The sequence below is a fragment of the Ovis canadensis genome, chromosome 15, assembly GCF_042477335.2.
Source record: "Ovis canadensis isolate MfBH-ARS-UI-01 breed Bighorn chromosome 15, ARS-UI_OviCan_v2, whole genome shotgun sequence".
NCBI classification, from domain to species: Eukaryota; Metazoa; Chordata; class Mammalia; order Artiodactyla; family Bovidae; genus Ovis; species Ovis canadensis.
Genome location: NC_091259.1, coordinates 82,749,093 through 82,764,829, shown reverse-complemented (window position 1 = coordinate 82,764,829; position 15,737 = coordinate 82,749,093). Strand labels below are relative to the sequence as shown.

At 57.9% G+C, this 15,737-nt stretch overlaps 1 protein-coding gene across 3 annotated transcripts in view; it reads left to right on the top strand.

Moving 5' to 3' along the window:
• CHST1 (carbohydrate sulfotransferase 1) overlaps positions 1–15,737 on the top strand; it is a 93,409-nt gene that overhangs the window by 66,177 nt on the left and 11,495 nt on the right. The window contains exon 1 of one of the 3 annotated variants that reach the window (XM_069555534.1): positions 8,346–8,813. The exons of 1 other annotated variant lie outside the window; for it this stretch is intronic. The gene's annotated coding sequence lies outside the window, so the exon portion shown is untranslated. Of the gene's footprint in view, positions 1–8,345; positions 8,814–9,090; positions 9,455–15,737 lie in introns of those variants that run through there. One more of the 3 variants, XM_069555538.1, reaches the window with a different exon arrangement.

The following is a 15,737-nucleotide window of genomic DNA, read 5'->3' as shown; positions in this document are numbered from 1 at the left end:
CTAGGCTCTGAGGCCCGAAAGAAAATCAGGTGTCCACATGCCCCACACCCTGGGTGCCTCCCTGGCTCTCGATACTTTGCGCTGTTGTGGTGACCCCAGGGCAGGGAGGGACCCAGAAGGGACCTGGAGCCCTGGTAGGGGTAGGCCTTCTCCTTGAGTCTCCCTCTCTGCAAAAAGCTGTGTAGACACTGTTGCCCCGGGAGTGAGGGGTGGGTCCTTCCAAGACGTGCCTGCTTGGCTCCAGGTTCTGTGCTGGAGCATCCGCACTCCTCTGCGTCTCTCTGGTCCCAATAATCCACGCAGGGATGCATCTTTGTTTTCATTTTGTAGATGAAGAAACAGAGGCACAAACAGATGAAGTTAATGCGCCTGCAGTCCTCTGGCCTGTAAGTGGCTGAGCTGGGATTCAGACCCAGGACTTGGAAACAAGCTGGCTCCTTTTGAACAGGATGTGATGAGCGGTAGTTGAGCTAAGGAGGGCTGCTCCGCTCTGCACGCCCCCAGCCAGATTCTGACCACATCTGGTTGGCCTCCCTGGGCCTGGGACTTCCTGGGTTTGCTTTCGAGGGACCAGGGAGAGGAACCTATAAGAAAGCAAATAGCAGGGTGGGAGCAGAGGGCAGGGTGGGGACCTGGGCAGGCATGCCGGCAGCTGGAGGGGGCCCAGGTGGAAGCAGTCAGCATCCTTGGGGCACTCACCCTCTTCAGAGTGGGTGGGTGGGGGACTGGGCTCTGTGAAGTAGTGGCTTCTCCGCAGCTCCAGCCCCACCCCAGCCCCTGGACTCTCAGGCCACAGTGGGCTCTGGATGGTCCGTGGTGGAGCCCGGCCATGAACTGCACCCAGCTGGGCAGCCAGCTGTAGTCTGGCTGGGTTCAAGGAGGGATGACAGGCTGGAGGTGAGTGGGGAGAGTGGGGAGAGTGGAGAGAGGCTGTTTGACCTTGAAACTAAGTGTACCAAAGCAATGGACATAACGGCCTGGGAACTGGCAACTCAGGCACTCTTTTATTGTTTAATTTCACTTACTTTTTGAATAAGTGATACACTCCTGTGGGTTAAGAAGAGGGTATACAGGGGAAAGTCTTCCTCCAGCCCGTGTCCAGCAGTGGGGCTTCTCTTCCCAGAGGTAACCGTGGTGACTGCGAGTCCGTCCAGAGGTGATCTAATCTGTGCAGACAGATTTGTAGAGACAGTATTTTAAAACGTGTTTGTGTACATTTGGGAACTAACGTTAAGTGCATCACTTTTTCACTTAACTCTGTGTATCTTGGTAATCTGTATATAAAGAGCTATATAAAGAGGTATATAAAGAGCTTCCCTCATCTTTAATTATGACTGGGTAATATTCGATTCTATGGATGTACTGTTATTTTTTTAAGAAAATATAAAGTTAGGTAGAGCAATCTACATACAGCGAAGTGCACAGATCTTCAGCGGACGACACAATGATAGTGTGTGTGTGCAACCACGTGACCACCATCCGAAGAGAGACTTTGGCACTTTCCTGGAAAGTTCCTTTATGCCCCTTCCCGGTTAATACCCCTCTCAAGGAGTTATCATTATTCTGACTTACATAAGTGCACCTTGAGTTCCTTGTCTTAAAAGGAACTCAGGTCCTGCTGGAGCTCACTCGCTTGTGAGTTGTGAGGATAACGCAGGTATCTAGGGTAGTGCTTGGTCCAGAGAAATTGTCCAGCAGAGGATGGAGGCCAGGGTTGTCATACAGAAGTCCCTGGTCAGTGGTCTTTCTCCCGCCTCTGCCTGGGCTCTCCAGTTACCTCCGCATCCCTCTGCCCGCCTCGCCCCCTCCCCCGCCCCCACACACATTCTCACCCACACACCGTCTAGCCACCAACAGAGACCAAGAGGGCCGTTGTGCAAAGCCCAGGCTGCTTGAATGGCTCCATTGTTCCTGGGCTGAGTTCCCAGAGCCAGCCGGTGCAGCGCTGACCAAGGCTGGGCTGTGCAGTGTGAGGTGCCCACGGGCCGCTGGCCAAGGGCTGACCACACCCGGCAGGACACCCCTCCTCCCCTCCTCCCACAGTCTTCCCAGTTTGGCCTGAGGGCCAGGCAGGGGAGCCCCGAAGACACTTCCTGGTCTCCGCTCAGCCTCCCGGCTCCTGAAAGACCAGCCCGGCGGGTGGTGGACTCTTGAGCTGGCATCTCATGTTGGGGGCAGATGAGGAGTGGGGACCACGTAAGGAAAGGGGCCGTGGACGCTGAATGCTTTCTTACCCCTCCTCCCCTCCTGGGGTCAATGGACGCGGACAGCCTGGGAGTCTGGAGGAAGCGGCCCACAGGGATCTGCCTGGAAGCAGCCCCTCTCGAGGCATCTCCCCCCTGGGAACTGGCTCAGGAGGGCAGGCCTCATGGTTGCCTCGGGGTCAGACCTTCCCAGATGGAGACTTCTGCATCCTGGCATGAAAGGTGAAGCTGCACCCCTGCTGAGCTTCTCCAAAATTCCTGGGAGGTGAGGCCTCAGGACAGCCCCAGCATTGATCTCCTGGCATCTACCTGTCTACACCCTCCAATGCCCACCCGTGAGATGCAGTGTGGGGCCCATCTTTGCCCTGCTTGTCACCATATGCCAGCAGAGAATGTGACCTTCTCAGCACCAGCCAGGGCTGGGGAAGTGAGCCTCAGGGGCTAACGTGAGGTGAGTCCTCATGAGCAAGAGGAAGTGGGGGCCTGTGAGGAGTGAGAGGCAGAGGGCAGGAGCTGGCCAGGAGGCAGGTGAGGGGGTGGGGGCCTGGGGAGTAGGGGAAGGGCTTACCAGATGGAAATCCCAGGCTTTCTTAGGGCTTGGCTCCTTTCTGCTTCAAGAGATCAGACTGGCCTTTCCTGGCTGTTCGAGGTAACCTATGTCCCCAGAATTGGGGCCAGGGCACCTGGTGGCCTCCCATAGTACCAGGATATGCCCTTACTTACCTCCTGGGCCCAGACACTGCCCCTCCCTCCCTAATCCTGCCAGCTTGGGCATCTGCCTCTCAGAGCTTGGGCCTCTGCACCTGTCCCTGGCCTGGTTCCGAGCTGGACCTTACACCCTGGTCTGAACTGCTGCACCCAGGGACTGAGGCTTCTGTAGGCAAGAGCTGAGGCACAAGGCCAGCCCCACCAGGGGCCCGCCTCATCTGGGCCAACCTCTCTGGCCATGGTAACATGGAGGCCTGGGCATGACCCAGGATGCGGGATTTCGTTGCAGCCCACCACCGTGCACCATCCACTCCCAGTGCCCATCACCTCCCCCACCCCAGGACCTGTTCACTGTACTCTTGTTTTCCTATCAGACGTGTGGATGCAGCCCACCTCAGGCCTTGTTTGCCTTTGGTCAGTCTGTCCGTCTCCCCCAGGTTTCTGTGACTGGGGGTCCTGGGGTCTGTCCTGGGGTCTTCCCTGGGTGGGGAGTCAGAGGTAGAGGCCCTCTCCAGGTGACCACAGACTACGACGGGGGCCCCTCTCCACCCCACCAGCAAGGAAGCTCTTGGAAGCACCTAGGGAGACACTGGATCCCAAGAGCGCACTCTCGTCTGTCCTCAGTCTGGGCCTCCGGGATGAGTGTGGCAATGGCTGCAGAGAGGCTCAGGCCAGGTCAGCTTTTGCACTGACCTCTTCCTCAGAGGCGGCTCCTCCAGAAGGAAGTGGCCATCTGGCCTTCTGTGACCTCTTCCTTCCTCCCAGAAACTGGGGAGGGGGGGAATCGGGTGACACTTGCCTTGGCAAGATCTGGGCTGGACTGAGTGAGGCCAGAGGAAGGAAGACGGAGCCTGCAGGCTGGGATACGGCCTGAGTCAGTCAGCGGAGGATCGAGACAGACCCCTCCTGCCTTCCGCCCAGCAGGCCCAGCAGGGCTGGAGCCCTGGGGTGCCTGGGTTGGTCCTGGTAGCAGGTGTGTTGCGGCTTGGCTACCTCCCAGAAATAAATCGCTTTGTTCCCCTATTTCCTGCCTCCACTAAGATATGTTGGCATCCCCTGATTTACTTCTGTAACTGGAGGAGAGGGACTGTCTGTTGGGAATAGGTTCAAGAAGAGGAGGAGTCAGGAGGGAACAGGGCCCCTCCCTGGCCCCTTGGCTGGCATTTGAGGCCCGGGGTTAGAGGTTGCAGCCACCAGCAGGACAAGCTCTTCGCAGAGAAGTTTTGGGAAACTTAGGGTGCAAGTGGTTACGTCTCAGGGCCCTCGGGACCTACCTAGGACCCCTGTGCTGGGGAAGAGGCTGCTCTTCTGGCTCCAGCAGCCCAAGGACTGGGGCTCTGGGAGCATTAGGAGTCACCTCTTGGCCTGGCCATTAGCTTCCCTGCAAAGGTCAAAATCGGGGAGACATGGTACGTGGTGGGGGCACTTCAAGTAGCCTCATGGCCTTTGGCAGGTTCTAGAGCAGTAGCAGACAAGACAGATGGTCAGTGGTGACTGCAGTGGTCAAGCTGGTCTGGGAGCCACACAAATTCCCTTTGAGAGGTTCAGAGACCCTTTAGGTGGGACAGTAGGGTGACCTTTCAAGAGGCTTCAGCTTAAGGATCTGACAGGGCAGGAAAGGGAAAGAACAGGAATAAGTTTTGGCCAAAATGATACATTCTGAATCTAGAATCTCATGAGGACTGGTAGTGGGCCCGGTGAGCTGTGGGCCTGGTGACCCACGGGGTTCTTATGAGAAAGAAATGGGGTCACGTATTCCTAAGGAAGCTAAGGTTCCAGGTAAGGTCCTCAAATATTTGTCTTATTTCAACCACAGAGAAGTTGAGGTCCTTTGATTCATCTAGAAGAGGAATTCATCGAGAATAAGACTTCATCTAGGACAGGGCAGAACTGGGGGAAAAGAGATAGCTAAGAGACCTTTCCTTCCAAGAGCTGGAGACCCACTCACTCCAACTCACTTCCTATGTGGCCTCGGCTAAGTTGATTAAGCTCTCTGGGCCTCAGTTTGCTGATCTATGAAATGAGGGAGTCGGTTTGGTTCGCCTCTGAGGCCTCTTCCAACTCTTATCATCCAATGGGCCTCCCCTTTCGCATCACCCATGGGGACACTGAGGCTCCAGAGGACGGGTCCATGGGGCCTTGCCACCTCCGCCCAGGCTTTTCAGGTTGGAACTTTCTCTACAGGTGCTTCAGGCTCTCAGGCCTGAAGTCCGGGGCCAGCCAGGAGTCATCTTCCACGCCCTCGCTGCCTTGTCAGCGTCCCTGTGAGACAGGGCAAATTGAGGATCCCTGCTGCAGATCTTAAATCAGAGCCTGGGCCATCAATCTCTCGGAACAGACTGAAATAACCAGGTGGGTGGCACAGACTGCCACCGCCTGGACAGTGAGGGATATTAAAAAGCTGAAATCTTGAGCCCCCAGATCCCTTAAGCAATTTCCCCAAACCCCAGGGACCTGCACTCTGAAGGGAGAACTCGTTTTAGAGTTCCCTGGGAAGGTCTGGGGGCTCCGTTTCAGGAAGCCCCTGTGTCTGGGGGCTTCTGAAGGCCCCAACCCCTGCCACCATCCTTTCCAGCCCATTCAACCTGCCATTCCTCCCTGTAGGCACCCTCCCTAGAGTCAGGCTGGCAGTGGCGGGGCCACTGAAAGGTTCGCAGGTAGAACCAACCAGCCTGCTTGCTCAAACGCTGGCTCTGCTGCTTACCAGCTCTGCACACCTGGGCAAGCCGTTTAACCTGTTTGGCTCTCAGTTTCCTCATCTCTGATATGGGAACGCTCACACCTCCTTCACAGAGTTGTTCTGATGAAACGAACTAATCCACACAAAGTAATACTGTGCCCGGCACAGGGAAGACCTTGATTGTTAGTCATTAATGTTAATCTTCCTATATTATTCCACAAATGAGCTCCCCCCAGCAAGCCGCTGCTGTCTCTCACAGGCTCTCCTGCTCTTTTGCCTTTTTTTACACCCTATCCATCCCTCAAGCCTCAGTTCAATGGCCTCTTCCTCCAGGAAGCCCTCCCTGAATGGCCCTCCGAGGCTCCATCTTCCTCCGACTTCCAAAGCTACAATTTGCACTCAAGTCACATTTGTAGCAACTGCTTTTGGCTCCTCCGTTGGGATCCAAATGCCCTGAGCAAAGGCCTGTTTTCTCCCTCCTCTCTTCCCTGTAGCATCTGCCACAATGCTGCACACACAGTAGGCTCTCACAAAACACTCATGCTTGTCAACTGGGAGATTCCAGGAAATGAAACAGAATCCTGGTGTTCCTGAGACCAGGTCTTTTGTCTATTTTTAGAGTTTAGTCTTCAAAAAAAAAAAAATTCCGAATTCCACTCCGTCTTTGCATTACAACCCCACCAATCTTTTCATGTCGGCCAGAGGTACATTTCCTTCCTCTCCACTCGAAACACACTAGAATTTGAAAAATGAGGCGCTGGATCTGAGAGGGCGAGATAGAGGAGGTGCTCTCTAAGCCCCCGACTATTCCTGTCAGGCTGAAGACGGTGGGGACGGATTAGCTCTGGGTGAAAGGGAAGGTTCTGATGGCTCAGCTCTGGCCTCTTGGAAACTGGTTTGGAACGGGGTTTTGAAACACAGAAGTCCTTGCTCCTGGTAGGTCAGCACTCCCACTGGGCATCCCAGAGCACTGCCACTCCTTGGGGGAGCACGTAGGGAAACAGGTCTGATCAGCTTGAGGTGGAGATGGAGGCTTGGGGCTACCATCCTGGCTGTGGTGGGAGGAGGGCGGGCCACGCTGAGGCCTCCGCAGCTGAAGAACCCACTGGAAGAGGACCATGGATAACGTCGGATCGCGATGGCCTGATGGGGATCCACTGCCAGACTGGCCGCCAGTGGGGGTGGGGGAGTTTATCTCATTACGAATTTGCAGTTGTGACCAAGATGAATGACTGTTTGGTTTTGGTGGGCCCCTGGGGGACGGAGGCTTTCACACCATCTGGCTCTGGAGGAGAGGGTCTCAGTGATCCGAATATGGAGGCCCTTGGAGAAGCGCAGAGGCCGCATCCTTCTCTGGGTGACTGAGTTTAATGTTCATTTCTGGCTACCCTGAACCCCAACCTGCCAGTAGCAGTAACAGCACTGTGCAGTTATTAAGCGCTTGGCATGGGCTGAGTGCTTTGCATACATTTTTACCATCTAGTGTTGCACAGCAGCCCCGAGAGGTGAGGACTGCTCTCTCCATCTTTTAGGGGAGGAAACTGAGGTGCAAAGAGGTTGCATCCTTCATGCACATACTCTGCAGACTGTGGCCCAGGGGCTCCCGTGCTAACCACTCAACCGCACTGTCTGTGGCTGGGTGAGAAGGCTTCCCTGGGGTGCCTGAAGTTTTCAAGTCGCCCATGACTCTCTGGCTATAACTGGAAGTTATAGAGTTTCAGAGATGGGTGGAGATAGAAGCTGACTGCCTTTCCTGGCCTCAGAAGATAACTGGTCAGAAGCTGAGGAGTGACAGGGGATTGGCCAGATGAGGACACAGGCCCCCATGGTGACCAGCCCGAGCGCAGTCAAAGCCGCGCTTTCCTGCTGTCCCCTCCAGCCCAGGGGCCACTGCTCCCAGGTACTCTCTGCCTGTTTACCTTGCTTCTCCTACACGTCACTCTGAGAGGCCAGGGGTCCGTCTGTCTCGTCACCAGCGAGTCCCTGGTGCCCATGCAGACGCGGCCTTTGAGAGATGCTCAGTCAATATTTGTGCAAAGAATGAGAGGCCAAGGTGCTTAGCCTGTGGGCTCTGGGCTCTGCCGGTGGGTCTGCCTACATAAGGGGGGCAGTAGCTCCAGATTTCCACCTAGGAGCCCCAGCATCTGGCTGGTAGGACGGGTGGGGCCGGGGTGGAGGGCTGGCCTGGAAGAGGGTCCGCCAGCAAATGCACCTTAATGCCTGCCCCGCACCCCAAACAGCCTGTGGACCCCGCCCAAGAGGTACCAACGGAGCAGGGGCAAAAGATTCATTTCCACATCTGAGAAATAACGGGGGCGGAGGGGCGTGACCTAGGGGTGTGTGCTGGGGTATTGGTACCAAAAGATACCAAAAGGCTCCTGTTCGGGGTTCTGGGGTCCCGGGGCCAGGCTGGGGGCTGCAGGCGAACTTCTGGAGGTGGAGGGGCATTCAGGCAGAAGGCCCTCGGTGAGCGCTCTCCAACCTCCCCCCGGCCCCCCACACACACCGGGGGCGGGGTAGGGGTGTGTACAGAAAGTGGCGCGCCTTCGCTTGCCGGGCTCCCAAAACCCGGGTTGTGGGTGTGGCTCCCCCCGGGTTTGGATGGGTTGGCACAGGAACCGGCCTGCGAACAGGGGTGTCCCGAGGGCTGGTGGCCGGAGCAGCGCGGGGAGCCGGAGCCGGCAGGGCGGCTCGGGGAGCGTGAGGGCGCGCGCTGGCGGGGTGGGGAAGAGCAGGGGGCGGGCGGCCGCCGAGGGGCGGGCGGCTTTGGGGGGGTGGAGCCCGGACCGCAGCGCCCGCCGCTCGCTCGGCGCCGTAGCCGCCGCCGCTGCTGCCCAGGGCTCGGGAAGCAGGGCGGCTGGCGCTCGGCGAGGCTTCGGCGCCCCGGGCTGCCGCGCTCTCGGTCCCGGCCCCCGTCCCCCGGCCCGGCGCCCCCGGGGCTCTCGCGCTCCGGTCCCCGATCCGGTACCCCGACCCGGAGAACGCTCTCAGCTGGCCGAGCGGTCCTGGGCTCGCGCCCCCGGGCCATGAAGAGGGGCCCGTGAGGGGCGCGCGGAGGCGGTGGAAGAGGCAGGAGGAGGGAGGCCGAGGAGGAGGGCGCGGGAGGCGGAGGATGCCGCCGCACCCGCCGCCGCCCGCCGGCCCCCGGCGAGCCTGACTCCAGACCCGAGGATGGAGCCGGCGCTGGGCGCTGCAGCGGCTCCCGGCGCGCCCCCGACCAGGTACCGGCCGGGCCCGGCGGACCCCGGGGCGGGAGGGAGCGGACTCTCGCCGCAGCAGCCGGGAGGGGCGCGGGCGCGGTGGGAGACGCCCCTCCGCTCGGGGACTGTCGCTACGGGCGGTGCGGGGCGGGGGGAGGACCGCAGCTTGTCGGGTGCAGGAAGGGGCTTTCCGGGGCCGGCGGCGGGTGAACGCCGCGATCGCCCTGGCCCTCCCCGCCCCCATTCGGGGAGGGCAGCAAACTTGAGTCGCGCGGCGGCCCCGAGGCGCCCGATCCCCTCCGCTGCGGAGCGCACTCGGGGGCTGCCTGAGGCTCGGCGTCCTATAGCCTGCCGGGCTCGGGGCTGTTGAGACCCCTGCAGACCCTGGGGTCCCCACGGCTGCACCAACTTTCCAAAACCACGCTGCACGCGGAGACGGGGGCTGTCGTCTGCTTCCTGCCCCCAGCCTGTGCCCCGCACCCGCACCCACCACTCTGCGATGAACTGGTCTTGGAGGGGGAGGGGGGAACAGGGGCTGCTGGAAGGTGCAGAGCTCCCACGGAAGCCAGAACCACCCGCCTGCTCTTCCCCTCCTGGACAGCAGCCCCTCCCAGGCTCTGGGAACCCAGAGTGGCCCTGGCCGGGAAGCTAGGGGTTAAAAGGTAAGACCTAATGGTAGCCCTCAGGTGGCACCTTGGCCTGATTTGCGATGCCACAGGGTACCCTCCCCCCGCCGCCCCCATCCTGCGCCCGCCCCTCCCAGGGTTACCGCTCCTCACCTCTGGTGCGGCTTTTCTCCTGATGGACTTAAACACTGCTCCGAAGCTGGAGGCATCTAGGGAGTCCAGGCGCCAGAGAATGGGCTTAGACTTTTGACAGAGAGTTGAAGGCAGAGGGTAGGGAGGTGGATGTCCAGAGGATAGATAAGGACTGGAGGCAGAGGGGACTGGGGGTTGGGGACGGAAGGCGGGACCCTGACTGGGAGGGTAGCTGCTCTGGCCAGCCGGAGGAGCCGTGGTGTAAGAGGCAAGCAGGAGGGGGCCCGAGGTGCCAGGTGCCTGCTTCTGGGGTTCCTCTACCCCTTGAGGTGGGGCTGGCTGCCACAGGCAGAGACCTTACTTAGATGGGCAGTCCCCAGGCCCCGGCCCGCAGCAGCTGGGGACACTTAGGGGCAGCACCAGGGCCCTGTTTCTCTCTCCAAGCCCTCTCACCGTCATGACTCACACATTGGATTCGCCAGGGAGGCACAAGCCTCCAATCTATTCTCCCCCCCACACCCCCCTCCTCCTTCCTGGATCCTCCTGGAGCTGCTGGGGCTTGGAGGGGGTGGATTTGCCCTGGGGCCTTGGCCCCCTGAGGGAGGCTCCGAAGCCTGGCACTGCAAACTTTCATTCCCCTGCTGCTGTCCTGATGTTGGCAGGTGAGGGGCTAGGCCAGGGTGGCGGGGGTTGCCCCCAACCCTGCTGAGGCTTTGAAATCCTAGTCCCACCTCCTTCCTGGCACGTACCGGTAACACACGACCTCATCGCAAAGCGGAAGCACATTTTCCCCTTAAAATTCCAAATTTCCCTCTTTGCTGAGTATTGCCATGTTTTTGGCTGGAGGGTTCCTCTTCAGCATCTGAAGTCAAGCTCCTCTTGCCGACAAGCTTCCCCCTGCGTGGTCACCTTTGCCAGGGGCAGGTCCCCATTCGAAGGGATGTGTTCTTCTAGGGCCCTAGTTCCCGAGGAGCGGCACTGAGGGGGCTGATGCAGGGGTGTGAGTGTACCGGCCACATGTACACGCAGGAGGTGTGCATCTGTGCTCCGCTGAGTCTGCAGGGGTCCCAGATGCCATGCTCTCACTGGCCGGGGAGAGGCTTGAACCTCCTTCCGCCCACCCTCCAGCCCCGCCGCAGTTCCCCTTCCCCACATCCCTGTCTCCTTCCCTTGTCCACTGTGGGTCTCTCTTTACTTTTCCAACTCACTCTGCATTGGTGCGGGGAGAGAGCATTTGATATTCATAATCTGGTTCAGAGAAGGTCCCGAAGCCCTGAGTCACGGTATGGTTTCCATGGAAACAGACTTGTTCATCGCGGTGGTGGTGGGGGAGAAGGGAAACATATAGTAAAAATCTAGGCTCCACAAGTGTGGTTGGAGTTGGACCAGCTCCCTTCATGGGGAACAGGGAGCGGCGGGGCAAGGCTCTGGGGTCCCTGTGGGAGGGGCTGCCTCTCCCCATCCACTGGGGTTACCCCTCCCACCCTGGGAGCTGCTCAGCTCCTTCTGTGGCTCTTGGCAGGTTCTGCTTCTCCCACGGGCTTTCTGACTAGGTGCTAGGGCTCATGGCCACCAATGTATGCCTCAGTCTCCTCCTCTGTGAAATGGGAAAGTAAGAGCTCTTCACCCGCCTCATAGGGCTGTTGTGAAGGTCAAATGCGTTAATCCGAGGCACACACTGAGAACACAGCCATAGTGAGTGTTCAGTGAGCACCATTAATTGAAGGTGTTGGAAGGGCACTCCCCCTGGCGGTGCATTCACCTGGATTCACCTGGATCCTCCCCTCTGCATTGGGCAAGGTGGTCTTGACATCTGGCAAGGTGGTCTTGCCATCTGGCGGGGCTGGCCTCCTGCTTCCTGTAAGAGCCTCCCCAGCAAGCACCGATACACCCCCAGCTGGGAACCAGTCATCCCTTTCTTCCTCCCACGCAGCACATATTTAGGTGGCTGGGGGCCCGAGCACTGTGCTTGGGAGTCCTGGCTCCTGTTCAGACCCCACCTGCCTGGGAGGCTTGCGGGAACACATCCTCCCAAGTCCAGATGGCCGGGCAGCGTCCTGCTTCGGCCCCCTGGAGCTCTGAAGACCAAGAGAGGGGACTGGAGCAGGGGCGACCTTCCCAGATCCCGGAGAGGTGGGTTCACCTGGCTGGAGAAGCATCTCCTGGTGATCCACTGAAGAGGAATCAGGAACTCTCTAGAAAGATAATAGATGCTGGCCTCATCCCTGCAGGTTAGAACCTCTGCCGCTCAAGTGTGCCCAGCGCGCCCTACAAGTCTGGATTGGCTCTGGGCTCCAGCCCAGCAGGCTGGGAGATGGGCGCCTGCCCACATCTGCTTACCCCAGCAACCCATGCCTCGGCAGTGTCTGGGCAGTGGCTCGAGGCCACTCGGCTCCAGTGATGGCCCAGCCAGTCTCCCTCATGGGTCCGTCTTTCAGTTTGCTGCTGTCCCCTCCCTGGCCTGCAGACAACCCCTCCTCCTCTCCACGTCACTGGTCACCGTCCCCCTCCTTCCCCCCCATAAGGAGGGCGTCCACTCCGAGCTCCCTAAAGGGCAGTCCCTGCATCAGTACCAGCTCTCAGAGCTATGGCTCATCCTCCACACCTGCTTGCTCTTCCTTCTGTTTTACAGATGGGAAAACTGAGATCCTTGGGCTTTGCCAGTCAAAGCCATCACTCGAGCTGGCCTTGGCTGCCCCAGCCCCACCCCCGCCCTGGGGATGTCCTTCCCTCTTCCCTGGCACCCAGGTGGCCCCAGAATCCCCCTGCCCCCAATGCCCCTCCATGCTGAGTTTCCTGCCTAGGTTTTTCCCCCAGGTCTCTGGACCGTTTGCCATCCTCATTGGTGTTCACAACACCTTCCAATTTAATACCCTCTGCAAATTTCATTAATGGACTGTTTACTCCCTCTCTCAGGATCGTTAATGAAGATGTTAGTAAGATCTGACCCAACAGAGCTGGGTCTTGGCAGCCCTGCCTTCTCTCCCGGACTCTGTCCCTCAGCTCCTTCCCCCTGGGCTTGCCTCCTCCACCTGGGACCCTTGGGACCTGCCCCTTCTTGCTTTTAGCCCCATGACAAGTGCTTAGGGCCAAGTCTGTTTGAATTAATTTTGTAAGATTACTTGAGGCGCTGAATCAAATGCTTTGCTAAAAATCAAGATATATTACCCTGCTTGCATTTCCTTGGATCTACCAGTCTTGTAATTCTATCAAGAAAGCTATCAAGTTTGTCAGGCATGATCTGTTCTTTATAAATCCCCACGGTACCGCGTGGGGCACAGAGTTCCCGCGTTTTCTAAATGTTTAGAGATTCTCTCTTGGTGTTTGCTCCTTGATTAGAGCTGGAAGGCCGTGGGCTGGGAATTGTCGCAAACGCTCATCTCTTCCTCTGGGACAGAGAACAGAGCACAGTCCTCCCCTTCTCTGGGTCTCTGCTGGGGAAAATGAGTCGCTTATCACCCACTGCGTCCTTGCAGGGTGCCGAGGGCCCCAAGTTGGGCACCCCCTGACCCCAAGATGGGTGGGTGGGCAGAGGGCCTGGCGCCCTCCCTCAGGGATTCTGTAGGCAGGTGGAGATGACGGACATGTCTGGTGCCGACACTTCAGAGGTGCCGTGGAGTGAGTGCCTTGCCCAGTGCACTAAGAGAATTACCGAGACATTGAGTGTTGCGTTCATGATCTTTAAGGGAGGTGGGCAATCTCTCCTCTCCCTGGGTGCCTGGGAAAGTCCTATGAGGGTAAGCCTGCCCTGGATCCGAGGTCTGGGTCTCAGCCTCTGCTGTTGCTCTTGACCTCTTAAGTGTGCCTTAACAGGGTCAGGGCAATAGCTGGGGTCCAGACCACGGGGGTTAGGGGGTCAGGGAAGGAAGGCACGTCTTTAGGGAGAAACTCAGACAGGTGAGGACTTTGCTGCGTATGCACCTCACACACAGAACCCTGTAACCTGCATCTGGCCCCTTGGCTGCCACTTCTCAGCACACCGCTCAGCCTCAGTGAGCCTCGGCCCCTCCCCTGTGAGATGGATCCTCCATGAGCAGTTGCCATCATGTCTTTTTCGGGAGGTCCCTGTTGATGTAGGGGCAGAGGTGCTCATCTGATTGTGAGGGTACCCGTGAGCGGCTCTCCCCAACACTTCTCATCCAGGAGGCAGACAACTGGCAGGCTGAACCATCTGGCATCCTTGGCGCCAGCTGGGGGCTGGTGGTAAGTTCTGGGCTTAGGGGCCAGGGGGACCTTCTGGACCTTGAACCCAAACCCTCTGCCCCATTCCAGACCGTTCCAGGCCAGGTGGTAATCAAGACGTGTTTTGGTGTCCTCTTGGCTGCATGGCATTTGGGCATTTCTGGCCTTGCTGGCCATGAAACCACCCACTCCCCCACCTCTACTTGTTTAACCAGAACTAGGGCCCCGGAGTGGGGGGCAGAGTGTGTTTTGGTTAGTGCCTGTCCGGTGGGACATTGCCCTGTACCCTCCGCATGCTCGCACCATTATTTTTTCTAATCTGTGCGATGGGCTTCTCTTTGTCATTCAGCTGAGGAGGGGAGAACCACTCGGGAAGCGGTGAGATGGTACCCACGCATCTGTGGTGTGCCAGGAACCAGGCAGGTAGGGCTGCCGGCAGCCCGTGTCCCTCCAGCTGACACAGCAGGGGTCTGATCCTTGGAGATGGTCACTAGCTGTTTGCTGGGTGAACTCGCTTCTGGGTCTGCATGAACGCTGAGGTCAAGGTTGGCGCTGGTGTGTGTGGGGATCCTGGTGGCCACCTTGGCCCTGCCTGTCCCCTCTAGCCTCCAGGTGCTGGTGCCATTCCATGCTCTTGGGTGTGGTCTGGGGATTTCAGCTTTGTGGTTAGGGCCAGTGCTTAGGGGTCCTCAGAGCTGAGCTTGAATCCCGGCCCCCACCAAGGACAAGCTGCACACACTTGGACAAGTTCCCTCACGTGTCTGAGCCTCATGCGCCTCATCTGTGAAAGATGGCAGCAATACCTGTGGAAAGCCCCCGCTTGAAGGGAGCGAGGCCCGTGATCAGCTCTGGGTATTGAGAGGGTGACAGGCAGGAAGGCCAGGGGTCTCCAGATGGAGGAAACAGGCTGCAAGTGTGAGACATTTTTTAATCTCTCTCTTGAGTGGCAGGAGGAAACAAACTGCAAGTGTCAGACTTTTTTTTCCCCTTCTCTATACAAGTTTAAAGAGGTTTCTTTTAAAATTCTGTGTTGCCATGACGACACCTGGTTCCACCTGAACTTAACTTTTCTCAAACCTTGAGCTAACCAATGCATTTTTCTTATGGAAATGTTTTTCTTAAGCTATGTTAATGAGCTATGTATTCACCCTAGACTCTGTCTTCAACTTGGTTCTGCCTAAGACTCAGAACCAGTATGTTTTACTTGACAAACCAGTATGTTTTACTCATGCAAATGTTCTCTTAAGCTATGTTAATGAGACTACGGCTTTGCTTGGAAACCTGCCTTTCTTCAAGATTCACGTCAATCATTTTATGGCCCGGGACAACTTACCTTGTGCCGACATTATCTCAAAATGCATGTCGTGGGTGAGGGGCCTGGTGCCAGTCTCTGAGTTCTGAGACATTTCCTGTCTCTAATTAGCAGTCTGCTAGGAGAAGGAAATAGCAACCCACTCCAGTGTTCTTGCCTGGAGAATCCCAGGGACAGGGGAGCCTGATGGGCTGCCGTCTTTGGGGTCGCACAGAGTCGGACATGACTGAAGTGACTTAGCAGCAGTAGCTATATAACATCCGGTTAAAGACTAGCGGGGCGGGAGGCACTCCTTCTGCCCTCTTCTGATGTCTGTGTCAGAATATACTTTAATAAAACTTTATTACACAAAAGCTCTGAGTGATCAAGCCTCGTCACTGGCCCCGGATTGAATTCCTCTTCTTCAGGGGCCAAAAATCCCAGCGCCTTTCATGGCTCAGCAACAACCTTTCAGCATTTCCTCCATCCCATGTAATAGCCCCAAAGCTCAGGTGAGCGTCCCCGGCGCCCAGCCCTCCCCACCATATCCCCAGGTGCTAGCTGGGCCTTACGCAGGTGGCCCGAGACTGGAGACTCCAGGATCCAGGGACAGAAGGCTCCCCTTCCCAGCCCCTCGGGCAGCAGCGGCCTTCGCTTTAGCGGCTGTTGGCTGCTTCTCATCCTTGAAGCCGGGAGGAGGGGCTAAAGCCCCCG